Genomic DNA, 13,321 nt, shown 5'->3' on the forward strand with positions numbered 1-13,321 from the left:
GTGAGCGGAACTTGCCCCCAGGCTTCACTTCCTGGAGGTGCACGTTTTACAAAGAGAAGCCCATCTCTGCAAACACAGAATGCATTAGCATCCTCTCCCTCGGAGAGAGCTATTTTTGTCTTTCATCTCCAGTAGGAGATGTCTTTCATTCCAAAGTAGGGGATGCAAGTATCTGGAGAAGAATCCAAAAAAGCCACTGTCTCCTGCCCAGAAGAGAGCAAATACTGACATTTCCTCAACAACAAAGCAACAACAATTCCCACAGCAGTGATGGAGAACAAACTGAGCTGGAGGCAAGCTGTCCTTGGGTACAGGACAACGTCCTGTGCTGCGATCTCTTTCTGTGGGATTTCTCTCCATACACTTCACGGAACAGGATTCGTTGCCATGGTTACTGGCAAATCACATGATAGCCACCCTCGCTCACTCCCTAGAAGTGTAGGAGAACAGCCGGCTCACACTGTGCCCGGGAGAGATGCCTTCCTCCCCAGCTCAGTCACTTTTCCTGAGCAGACCTGCGTGTCCCAGTGGTTTTCCTCATCCTGGCCTGCCCGCTTTAGGGGTAAGGTCCAGCCATTCTTGGGGCACAAATTCATTGCTTTCATAATGACATCAGCACAAGTTTTCCTTCAGTGCTTCTCCTGCTGCTTTCAGGAGTCCCTCTCCCTCTCTCCAGCCCCTTCCTTCCCTGGCTCCTTTGCCCCACATGCACACACACATGTGCACAAACAATCACACACGGGTGCTATACTGAATCTCTAAGTTGAGTGGAGGGTGGAGCATGCAGGCTACACCACTCGAATAAGCTCCTTTAAAATCTGAGGACGGCATGAGTCAGGGAATTTTGAAGCCGTGATACAATCAGAACATAGATGCCTCAAGGGGGTGGAGAGAGGGAGTATGAACTCGCCCAGATCCTAAAGAGAGCAGGCAGGGTCAGCTTTCCCAGGCCCAGCCTGGATGAGGGTCTGTGACCCTCAGCCTCGCAGTGGAGGAACTGGGTCCACTCTGAGCTTGTCCGATGTGGTGCAGTGGGCATGGCCCCACAGCCATCGCCCTCCAGGGAAGAGAAACTGTGGCCTCGGAGAATGCTGTAGAAGGACAAAGCTCTTTTCCTCCTCCCTTCCCCCTCTCCTTCCCTACAGAACCAGGCCAGTTAGCTCAAGTCCTGTGCTGCAGCACCTCAGGCTGGAAAGGTGGGTCTTTTCCCCTGGCAATAACAGACTGCCTACCTCTTTGGGTTCAGATCAAATCTCATCTTGTCAATTCCATCAGATTTTCTGGTCTGCTCTCCCCATTGCAAAAGCAAAGTCTGGATGACAGACACAGACACAGAAGAGTCAGCAGACAGCAACAGGCAGGGCCGGGAGAGACTCTGCCCCAGCTGGCAGAGGGCTGGCCTCAGGGCCCCTGCCTCAAAGAACACAGAGAGAAGAGGCAAACAGCCTCACAAACGTTAACTAACCTTATAGGGGACCACAAGGCAAGGGCCAGGAGAACAGAGGTCTCTAAAATGAAGAGGTGGTATTGGTGGGGGGGCTGGGGGGTGGAGTGAGGCACCCCCAGGGGTGTGTGAGACTGTATATAGTCTGGTACAAGAAATATTAGAACTTCCATTTATAATTATTGTTATCTCTTCTCTTTTATATGTATTTTGGCAATGCATTATAATGTATAAAATTTTATCAAGTAGGATCAGATTTGGCTGAGATTGACAATATCCAAAACAGCAATGGCTTAAACAAGAGACAAGTTTATTTCGCTCTCATGCAGAATCTGGAGGTTAAGCCACCCAGACTGGTGGGGTGTCTTTTCTGGTCGCTCCAACATCCTCAACATGTGGCTTCCATTCCATTGTCCAATGCTGTTGCTCAAGGTCAAGCCATCCTGTTCACATTCTAGGCAGCGGGAAGGAGAAAGAAGGAAAGAACTGCGTGTTCCTCCCACTGAGGACCCTTCCTGGAAATTGCATCTTCGGCTTCTGACAATTCATTGCCTAGAATTTAGTCATACGACTGCATCTAGTTGCAAAGGATCCTGGGAAATGTAGTCTATTCTGGAATGCCGTGTGCCCATTAGGAAACACTATGCTAGAAGCGGGTAAGGATGAACACGGTGTGCCACTAGCAATTTTTACCCCAGTAACATGTTAGTAGAATAGCACATGTGTGTACTTACAAAGAAAGAAGTGTGCTTGTTGGGGGCATAATCTACATTGAGGCTTTTGGGGAAGTTTAAAGACCACTGCTATGGATTGTAGTACTCCAGAAGTGCACATAATTGATTGAAGGAAGGAATAAGGGATTTTCTTCTTTCAACTGAGTAAATTTGAAGATCTAATTGCTTTTACTGGATTCATGATTTGGGCAGCATCCCATCTAGCAACTAGAAGGGCGCCTCCAGGGATTTTTTTTTTTTAACCATCTGGCATCTATTCATCCTTCTCCTGGTAAAACGGTATGAAGAATTCTGTGTGGAGACTCACCCCTCCCCTACTTTCATCCTTGCAGCTGCGAGGGTGCCCTAATTGGTCTTAACTAACCAATTTCTCCCATCCCCTTGACTGGGATTAGTGCCGGTTACTGATGTGACTCTTAGAAGGGTGATACTGGACAGAAAGCTAAGAGCACATGAGGTTGAGAGCTGCCCAAACCCTCCTACAACCACGACAGGAAAGCTTACCTGGGAACACAGCCAACATCCAGAGAAGGGAGCCACAATGAGAGGATCGGGTCCTGCTGATACCCTTCAAACTCTTGTATCAAGCTGCTTCCGAACAGAGCATGTATTGTGCTGAGGAGCCATCTTGGACCAGATAGATGAGGTCAACCCTCTAGACCTGGCAGAGCCACCAGGTGGAAAGAGCCTGATATGGGATGACTTCCTGGAGCAGAAAGAGAAATCAACTTCCGCCTTGGATAAGTGACTGTTTGAGTCTTCATTTTAGCAGCCAGCCTATAACCTAACTAGTACACACGTATTATTTCATTTCATTAATTTTTAATGATCTCATTTAATTACCCAAGGTGGCGCAGCAAGAGAGTACAGGACAGGGATTTAAACCCAAGACTGCCTGACTCAGGAGCCTGTGCTGTTAGCCCCCACTTCAGCGCTCTGCTCGCGCGTCCCCGGGGCTCAGTCACTTTCCTCCATGCTGAGCAGATCACGGCATTTTGCACGGTGGCCTCGTTGCATCTTTGCATTCAAGTGCTTTGGGGCCAGAGGTTGTGCTCTGCCCCCTTGCATTGCTCACATCTGGATGGAGCTCGGCACTCAGTAAATGTTGGCTAAATAAATGAATAATAAATGGTCTTACTGAGCTTCAGAATATCCAGCAGGCTATTGGAGGATCAAGTGAGATAATGCTTGAGAAAACGTTTTAAAAACTACAAGCCAATATACACTTGGTTATAGTCAGCCCTCTCCGTAGGAAATTCTCTATATTTAGGACAGGAACATGGCTGTTTCCATGTTGTACTCTGGTTATGGTTTTTTTTGGTGCTTTCCACAGAGAAACAGTCCTCCTCCCAGTCATGTCACTCTTATATTGGGGGACACCTAAAGACCACTCAGCCCCACCTCCTAGTGCCCTCTCATCCCAACCTTCGGCAGGATTCCTCTCTGTGATGTTTCCACTGAGAGGTCGTTTGATCAGTGGCCCTTCTAACAACTGGGCACTGTGACCAAAATGAGAGTCAACAATGCAAGACAGGGGACAGGCTCCACACTGTCCCCAGATGTACCCCTGAGTTCTCCCCTCCTTGCCTCTGCACACATTCTTTTCTCCTCCACAGTCCAGAGTCCTCTGTCAGGGTCAAGTTCAAAGTCACCTGCTCTGCAGAAGTCTTCTGAGTCCAGCAGGGGCACCAAGGTCCCTTCTTTTCTTGCTGTGTCCTTTTGTACTTAATTCTGTTCTAAGACATATCATATTATACTTTTATTTGTGCTTTTTTATAAGCCCCTCTTAATCACTCCTAACTACCACCTCCATTCCTCACAGGTGAGAATTTCCAGGGCAGAGACTGTATCTCACTCTTTTAATTCTCCAGCACCTACCTCAGTGCCTGGCACTTCTGATAATTTAATAAAGGCTTGCTGAAAAGATGAGTAAATGCATGAGCAGAGGGGCTAACACTGTCTATGTCATTAGGCAAACTCAGGTCCAAATCCCACTGATGGACTATACTCATTCATTCAGCCAAATTTGTATTGAATGCCCATTACATTCCAGACACCCTGCTAGACACTAGCATTGGATGATCAGGACAGGGTCCCTGCCCTCACAAGCTTATATCTGAATAGTAGAGACTGAAAATAAATAAGCAAATCAGTAAGTAAATAAGCTATCTATCTACGGATTCTAATATGTCCTGTGAATGAACTGAACGGGGGTGGGGGGGTATGACAGAGGACATGAGGTTGGCAGTGGACAACTTTATTTTTTTTATTTATTTATTTATTTATTTATTTATTTATTTATTTATTTATTTATTTATTTAGTGGACAGCTTTAGAGGAAGGAGAGGAGACAGGGAAAGGCTCCCTGGGAAAATTTGAGCTGAGTCCTGAAGAACTGAGTCTTTAAAAAAGAAAACAACAGGAGGAAAAACAGGAGCTAGCCACAATCAGAAAAAATTTGCTTCTCTCCCGAAGGCTCAGTTTCCTCACCTGTAAATTGAAATAAGAATAGCACCCGCTTCGAGGCTTTTTTGAAGCTTAAATGCACTGAAACACTTAGCATAGTGCAGGACACCTAGAAAGCACTCGATACATCTTAGCTCTTATCAATTACAAGGTAACGCTATAGAAAGGAAGCGAGGGTGCAGTCACGCGGTCCTCTGTCATCACCACTTCCTCTCCAAGTTTTCCCAAGCTACCTGTTAAATGACACACTTAAGAATATTCCTGGACACCGACCTCAATCTCTTTGGTCTGTGGTCGCTAGAATCTCTTTAAAATGAGTGTAAATACTTAATAAGTTTGATAGAGGGAGCCAATCAAACGTGACACAGTATGTGAAAGCCCTACGCGATGGTATTTATTCCTACTGCCATTTCTGCAGACTTTCTCCGTAGTTTCTGGACTCCTCGTGTTCTGGCTGCAAGCACATCATTGAGCTGGCCAGCCAAGGACCTTCCTAAAACCAGGCCCCTGAGACTGAACATGGGACTTCAGGCGGGCTCTGGCAGAGAAGAGAGAGCACCCTCCGGTCCCAACGCAGCCTTACAACTAGGAAACAAGTGGGTTAGAACCCAAGCCCACTGCCCCCAGACCAGCCATATGCACTCACGGCATCCTCTGGACCAGCAGGTGAAAAAAGGGTTGCTCTTTCTTTTTAAATTGAAGTATAGTTGATTTACCATATTGTGTTAGTTTCAGGAATTCCAAGGCACTCACAAGGCTGGTCTTATCTACTGAGCAGGATCAAGGAAGGATCTTGCATTTGTTAACTAACGTGTGCAAAGAGGAAGATTCTAACCATCTCAGAGACAAAAGCCTTTCTGCAGGTCAAAGTCCTTTGAATCTGTTGTTTATCTGATACGTGTGTGTATGTACACATATGCATGCATATGAGAGAAGAGAAACAGCACTGGCTTCATGCTCTAAGCCACTGACTCTTGCAGATGTGATTATTTTACATATCCATATTTTCACGTCTGGCCTTAAATGGCAACATAAGCAGAAAGATGCCAAGGAGAGTGGTGGAATAAGGGCTTAATTACAGGGACCTTTGTACAGCTAACACGCCAATAATTTGCCCAGCTGAGTGATTCAGCAGTAATTCTGCCAGGTTCCCAAAGAAAGCCCATATCTGGGATGACGTAATGTCTCTCCACCCCGATGCAGCCGTCTCTGCACACCCACTGTCACACGTCTCCTCTGGAGAGCCACAATTCCATCTGTGGAATTTTCAGTTGCCATCTGCATGGTGACAAATATGTGTTTTATTATTTAAATGATATTACAATGTACAATGTTGCTGGTCTAGCCCTTCATGTTTAAAAATTCAATAGAAAAATTAAGACAGAAAAAATCCTAGCCTCTGGTGAGTGATATATTGGCAAATCATGTCTGCAGAATGCCTCCAGTATCTCAGATTGGATATTTGATCCATGTAGCCCATGAATATTTACATTTTGAGGCGAAGTGATTGATTTAATTTATCACTGGAAATTGAGGTGGCTGTCTAGACTTGCTACGCGGTAAGCCTTGCAGAGAATATGAAGAGGAAGGGACCCTGGTCCTACCCCGCTGCAGCTTGTGTGGGGCTGGCCGGGACTTCTGCTTGCCTACCTCAGGTTCATCAGTCTCCTCCATCTTTCTGACCAGGCAAGTGCTCAGGGAAGGTGCTTTTATCCTCATCTAAACTAATTCTGGTTTTCCTTGCCACTCTTGGCTAGGCGTGTCACTTGTTTCATTTCAGTTTATTTCAAAGAGAAATGGAAGGAGATCTGCTGGGGGTTGTGGGGGAGTTCTGGGAACTCTTTTTTTTTTTCCCTGATAAAAAAAGATCCAAAGAATAAGTAGCTCCTTTTTTTCTGCTTCTGGACTTTGTTGTGATACAAGGAACTTCTGCAGCCATCTTGCAGACATGAGGGGAGGTAGCTGGAAGGATGACAGAGATGGCAAAAATCTGCATTCTTGATGTTGATAAGTTACTGATCAACTGACCTAGAGCTGCCCCTACCTCCAGACTTCTCATTATAAGAAATACTGAATCCTTTGTTATTTAAACTGCTTGGATGGAGGCTTTCTGTACATAGAAACTGAAAACATTACTAAGTGAGGCAGTGACTTTCAAGCTTTTTGACCATAAACCAAAGTGAGAAATATGTTTACATGCAATGCACTCTAAAATCTTCTGTTTTATTCTATTTCATTTTAAAAAATTCAGGTCATGACCCACTAAAGTGATTTCAAAACTCACTGGTGGATCCTGACCCACATTTTGGAGAACAGTAAAGTCATAAGGGACATAAGCTGCTGTGATATAATGGAAAGCAAAATGTGGTAAGTGTCATAAAACACGTACTGAGGAAGTGCTGTCGTAAGAGAATGATCACTTTGAGTTTGGGGAAACAGGAAAGTTTTCCTGGAAGGGCTGGACCTTGGAAAAAACAGCCACATTTTCAGCAAGAGAAGGGGGTTTAAGAAACCATAGGACGAAAGGCAAGATGGTGGGCAGCGCAGATAAATGCCAGCACCAGTGGGTAAACCTGGGCAGAGGCCGACGTGTGTGGTTTGGGGAGTGGTGAGAAATAAAGGCTGACTTGGGTTTTAGGTCATGTACAGCCTTGAACAGCAGGCAAATGAGAAGCCATAGGAAGGCCTTTAGGAAGGGCTGGGTCTAAGGAAGTCCAAATGGTGGCCGTTGCAGGTTGGGCTGAGTCTGAGTCATATCAAAAGCTCAAACTGGTCGAGTCTGAACTTGAGGCAAATGAGAAGGGCCTCTGCTCCGGGGGGTCAGCTTCTGCCCCGTCCCATCCTTCTGCCTGCAGTCGCCGCAAACCCATTTCACACAGGGGGCTCCTCTGTCTACCAGGATGTGCGCTGCTTTTTAATGGCGAACAAAAAGTGAGCTGGCCTTTCCAAAAATCCTGCCTGGCAGCCCCTAGTTTAAACCAACAGTGCTGCTGTGGGACTTCTCCTAAGTGAAGCCAACAGAGAGAGCAAGAGTGGCCCATGTGCAGTTTCGGAAAGGACGACAACCCCCGACCTCCCCTTGTTCCTCTTGTACCCAGCAGCCTGCCTTCAGATTCCTTCATGTTCTCTTAGATCCAGCCCCCAAAGGTGGGCTGAGCCTTGCTACTTGGCACCTCTAATGTTAAAAAAAAAAAAAAATTGGTGGAAGAGGATTGGAAATTGCTGGTTCACTTGGGTGTTTGTTCTCCCCATAGATTTTAATTACCTATGTCGTTCTGTCCCTGCTCTCTCCCTGAAAACCGAGAGTTGATGCTCATGAGGGAAATTAATCAGAACAAATCTGTGCCTTCTCTTTTCTTATACCCAGAGACCTAAGGGATTGGCAAATCAGAGTGGACTTTTACTGGGACCCCAGATGCTGGAGACTTGAAACAGACTTTGATAAATCTGACATGGAGTCAAGTTTATTCTTCCCCTCGCCCCTCAAATGTGACAGTTTCTTAATATTTCAGACCCCATGATCAGATTTTTGGACACTGTTTCTATCCTGACAGCTGATACTCTGTGGTTTGGCCAGAGGCCCCTACATTTCTGCCCTCACTGGCTCCATATGGAAAATTACAACTAATGGTCTACCCTTTGGGAGCACAAAGAAAATTAATTACTTCATTAGAGGTGGGTGGTAGTATGATGGAAAATACCAGCTAGCTACATTGGACCCCAAAGCCTGAGAAATCAAGCGATACATTAGCATAATTACATGAATTCTGCTAGACAGCATCAAGTGGTTTATTTGGGCTTTTCTTTGTAGAATCTTTCAAGCCCCCCAGGTGTTAGAACATAAGAATGGAGTTAATCCCAAGAACAAAAATAGGTGTGGGGGAAGAGTAGACAGGCGGGTACCATTCCTCTCAAGATAAAATGGTGGACAAATGGATACAGAGCCTGCCTTCCCCTGGGTCCCATTTATCCCCTTGCACAAATTCTCCCACTGCACCTTTGAATTCCCACTGTTTGTAACTGTTAAGGTATCTGCCTCTCGACAGGAATGCAGGGACAGGCTGGTGACTTACTCATCTCAGGATTCCCAGAATCTAGTACAAAAACGTTACTTGAATGAATAATTAAGTAAATGAATAAAGCCTGACTAACAGCAAAGGTTCTTCTCCTAGGATTCCTTTGCCAATAACAGCTCAGGATCAACTCTTCTAGAACCTTCTGTTGTTGATTTTCTGACCACACCTCCTAAGGCCTTGTCAGGGGCCAAAGTCAACTCTTCTTGTAGCTGTTTTAATTTCCTTTTCACATTTTTATTTCCTTCATGGACATTTATTCAAAAACTATTTCTAATAACTTACTTCAATAACCTTTTCCCTACCTTTAAAAGTAACACAAGCCCATTTGTAGCCAGAAAAGTGTAAAGGAAAATATCACACCTGGAAGAGGGCCTTGCTGAAGTCCATCCCCCCCACCTGGATGACAGTGACGCCTGTCTCAAGCACTTGGAACAGTGGCTGTCATCCTGACAGCGCCAACACCCTCTGTTTAGAGTATTTTTATAACATCTTTTTTACTACATTGACATGAATTTTATAGATAATGTAATCTATCTGTACACATCATTTCAAACAATTCCATAGCCAATTTGTAAAGTGTTATGAACAGTATGTTTGTGCCCCCCTAAAATCATATGTTGAAATCCTAACCCCCAAAGTGCTGGTATTAGGAGGTGGAGGTCTTTGTGGGGTGCTTGGGTCCTAAAGGTGGAACCCTTATGGATGGGACAGGTGCCCTTATAAAAGAGACACCCAAGTTCTATTTCTACATCAAGTGAGGATACAAAGAGAAAATAGCCATTCACTCACATGCGAATCTGATCACGCCAGTACCCTTATCTTGGATTTCCAGCCTCTAGAACAGGCAGAAATAAATTTCTCTTGTTGATAAGCCAACTGCCTGAAGTGACTAAGTAAGACATAGTAGAATTAAAAGGATAATAATTTACAATACAATAGCAATATTTGCAATGCAAAAGTCTTTCAACTTTCAGATGCTCAGCAGGACGACACTAGAAGAAATTAATAACGTTGCAGGTGCTCAGGTCTATACCCAGAGTCACTGAGAACGGGCTGCTAGCAGTGCAGGAGACACACATTCCATGAGTGTTGCTTTTTTTGTTTTGCTTTGTTTTTGTAGAGGGTGGTAATTGGGTTTATCTATTTATTTTAACAGAGGTACCGGGCATTGAACCCGGGACCTAGTGCATGCTAAGCATGCACTCTGCGACTGAGCTATACCCTCCTCCCCATGACTGGTGTTGACATTCCTAATGTGATTTTCCAAAATGGGGAACAAATTCTTGGAAAAGTTCTAAACAAAACAAAGCTCCATGTTCTCTTGATGTATGCAGTAATTGCTTTCCTGAAAAATACAGTGCATTTAACAAATGCTTTGGGTTTATAGATTAAAAGCAAAAAAGAGTTATGTTTTAGCTCAGATATTTTGAACCGTTTCTTCACCTGTGTGAAGATGTTCCAAACTCGTGCAGGTCCTAGGAATGGGAGCCCCACAGATTGTGGGTCCTTCTCCATCTCCCATCTTGACGTCTCTACCCAGCAATGGTCATGGCCCTCCTTGAATCATGGAAACAATGGAAAATGCCCCAGTTGAAAAGCACAGATCCAAATGATCCCTTGTGCACCCGTCCCCCTGTCCTGTGATGAAACACAAGGGGAATTCTAGTGATGGCCTTTGGCACAGTGTTCCTACGTGATAACAAGAAACACGGGTGCATAAACAGTACTTTCCTCTGCCTGTGGTGGTTCTATGAGGGTGTGTCATCTGGGGACGGCAGCTGTCTTGCTGTCGTCAGGAGAGCCAGCCTGAGGAAGAGGCCAGTACACAGAGCAGGCACAGCAGAAACGTGGAAAGGAGCGGGGTACCCTATAACTTAAAATGAGCCACTGAATCCGCCAACCCCAGAACTGCCCCATCGCCTTTCCTCCTGATGTGTTAAATGATTGTGCAAGCCGCTGGGGTTGGGGTTTTCTGTTATTACAGCCAAAAGCTTCTTCCCAATAAAACCACTCATATTTACACTGGAGACCCCCTTTCTGGGCTTCATTCAGAGAACTGGTGTCTTTTCTTGGTTCCACCTTGAGGTGAGATGGTTAAAGAAGTTTCTAGGTTCACAGTCCAGCTCTGCTTTTACAAGCTGTGTTCATTTTGGCAAGTCCCTTCATCTTTTGATGACTCATCTCCTCATCTGTAAAATGGGGACAGTAATAGTTTAGTTGTAAGGACTGAGTTTACAGAGTTAATGTAAGGAAAGCACTTGGAGCAGTGCCTAGCACATCACCCATGCTGAACAGTAGCTATGATGACAGAATCTTTTTCCATTTTTGATTAGATTTCTTTGGGTTGCAAATGACAGAAATTCAATTCAAACTGAATTAAGCAAGGCAAGGAAAGTCCTTGGCAGCGGAGGGTACTGGGGTGGGTCACAGAATCAGAAGTTGCTGCTGGGATCAAGACCTCGGGGATCGGATGTGGTGCTTCTACACAAGCGGTTCGTATCCTTGGCGGCCCGTCAGAATCATTCAGAGGAGTTTTGAAAGTTCCAAGGCCCAGGCTGCATCCCTGGCCAATCAAATAAAAATCCCTGGGGCTGGACTCAGACATCAGTAGCTTCAAAAGCTCCGCAGGTGACGTCAGCTGGCAGCCCCGGCTGAGAACTACTGCCGGGATCTCCCTTCACTGACTTTTGCTGCTCTCTGCCTGTTTCATTCTACAGAAAGCCATTCCCCCCATGGCTTCCATGTCTATCCTTCCATAACAATCTCAGCAGAAAATAATGTTAAAATAACAGAGCTTCTTTCGCCCAGCATCCACATATCAATGGATCTGCCCTGCTTGGGTCTCCTCATCCTTTTTATTCTGACCACTGTTGCTGAGGGCTGGGGTGCAGACCTATCCCTGTGGCAGAAACCTTGATTGACAACTCCCCAGAAACGTTTGGCAGGGAGACAGAGCAAGCCCCTCAAAGATCTAAGAGGACTGAGCAGAAAAAAAAGATCTATATACATCCTCAATTAAATAAGGCTAGTTACACTTCCTCTTGGTTGATATAATTTATTGTCAGCGTGATTTGCCTCAGCCATTTATTCATAACCTGTGAGATCTGGGCTTGATGGAGCCTTGTCTTCACGTCTTTTAACCACTGTAAGTGAGGAGGTGATTGCTTGGCTGAGGTGCTGCCTGGTCTGTCCCTTGGTCTGTCCCTTGGCTGTCTGGATGGAATTATAGGTTCTTCATTCTCTGGAGCCGCTTAGTCACAGACCCCTTGCCCCGCCCACAGATGACTGATTTCTGCTCCAGGGTCATTTTCTAACATTACTGCCACTCTTCAGTATTGACGACACAGCATTTCAATTCAAACTGAAATCAAAGTTTCCATTTCCTTGAACTTTGGATGTCTCATCTCCCTTACTTGCTTATCTTAAGGTTGAAGGAGCTCTCAGAGGAATGCATTTTTTTTTCTCCTAAACCGAAAGATGATTAGAATTCCACATGGAATCTAGAGTATGCGTACCCACCTGTTCTGAATGGTACACACCAAATTCCTTTTTCACACTGGACATTATTGAGAACAATAAAACCCATTCCCTACCTTCCAGAAAGTGAAGAATCTTTTAAGTCAGTTGGAACAAAATGCATTTGAGGAGACAAACCACAGTAAATACCTGTGTGTCATGAACGGAATGAACGGCAAAATCCAGCAGTTCGTCCCCGGCACATCCGGTTCCTGGAGGAGCTCGTGCTCTGGGGTTTATTTCTGGGGCCCTGTCATTGCATGTTTTCTGAATTCAGCTCACTTCAGGTTTCACAAGTTTCTGGTGACACACTGAGCAGTTAATTTTGGTCTCGGTGTTTCCCAACCAGCTGAAGTCATTCCGGCCAGACGACAGATGAGTGATGGGGGAATCGGCTGCAGGGTGGACGCCGGGGGAGGGATGGACAGACGGCCTTTGCCATTGTGTGTGCCGCCTCTGGGGGCTTTTATGACAAACGTAATGTCGATCTTTTGGTTATTAAGTAAATGTCTTGCTGGCCTCTTCCTGTTTTGCTCACACTTCGCATAGTTTCAGATGAAGGGAAAAGGGCCCCGGAAGAGGCTTTGCTCCACTGCTAAATGGAAGGACGTCTCCTCCCGTGCAGCCCTGCAGACAAGGCTCAGGAAAAAAGTCTGCTGCCACCCCGCCCAGGCCAGCCCCCTCACGTCCCTCCCCCAAGCTGGGCAGGAAGCCACCTTCCGCAGCAACGGTCACTGCTGGGGTCACCCTCCTCGTGTGTTTTACATTTCGAGATTTGATTCCCGTGTGAATCGGCAGCATCCTCTTTGGTGTTCTTTGAAAGTTCTGTGTTTTTCCAGCTGTTCCACAAACCTTTGCTGGCCAGGGTGGCCTTGCACATGGCTTTCCAAAGTGACCGAGGCCGATGGCATTCTTTCCACCCGCAGGATCGGCACTGACCCTGCACCTTTGTCAAAGCAAATCCCTCCCCGTCCTTACTGAGTTTGCCTCACTTCCTCCTCCCAGAAAAAAGCTGCATGCGTCACTCTGGCCCGTGAGCAGCGCTGGACAGGGGTCACTGGGCACAACCGGATTAGTTTCCTCTGC

The 13,321-nt window shown here is 45.8% G+C and overlaps 1 long non-coding RNA gene across 1 annotated transcript; it reads right to left on the reverse strand.

The window, feature by feature from the left end:
- Positions 1–1,737: 1,737 nt before the first annotated feature.
- On the reverse strand, positions 1,738–13,186 carry LOC116659851. The gene is made up of 3 exons (XR_004315207.1): positions 12,386–13,186; positions 2,683–2,884; positions 1,738–1,898 (listed from the first exon to the last, which is right to left on the reverse strand). It is a non-coding gene; the product is annotated as an uncharacterized LOC116659851 (long non-coding RNA).
- Positions 13,187–13,321: the final 135 nt, after the last annotated feature.

This window comes from Camelus ferus, chromosome 25 (assembly GCF_009834535.1).
Source record: "Camelus ferus isolate YT-003-E chromosome 25, BCGSAC_Cfer_1.0, whole genome shotgun sequence".
In the NCBI taxonomy this organism is placed as follows: domain Eukaryota; kingdom Metazoa; phylum Chordata; class Mammalia; order Artiodactyla; family Camelidae; genus Camelus; species Camelus ferus.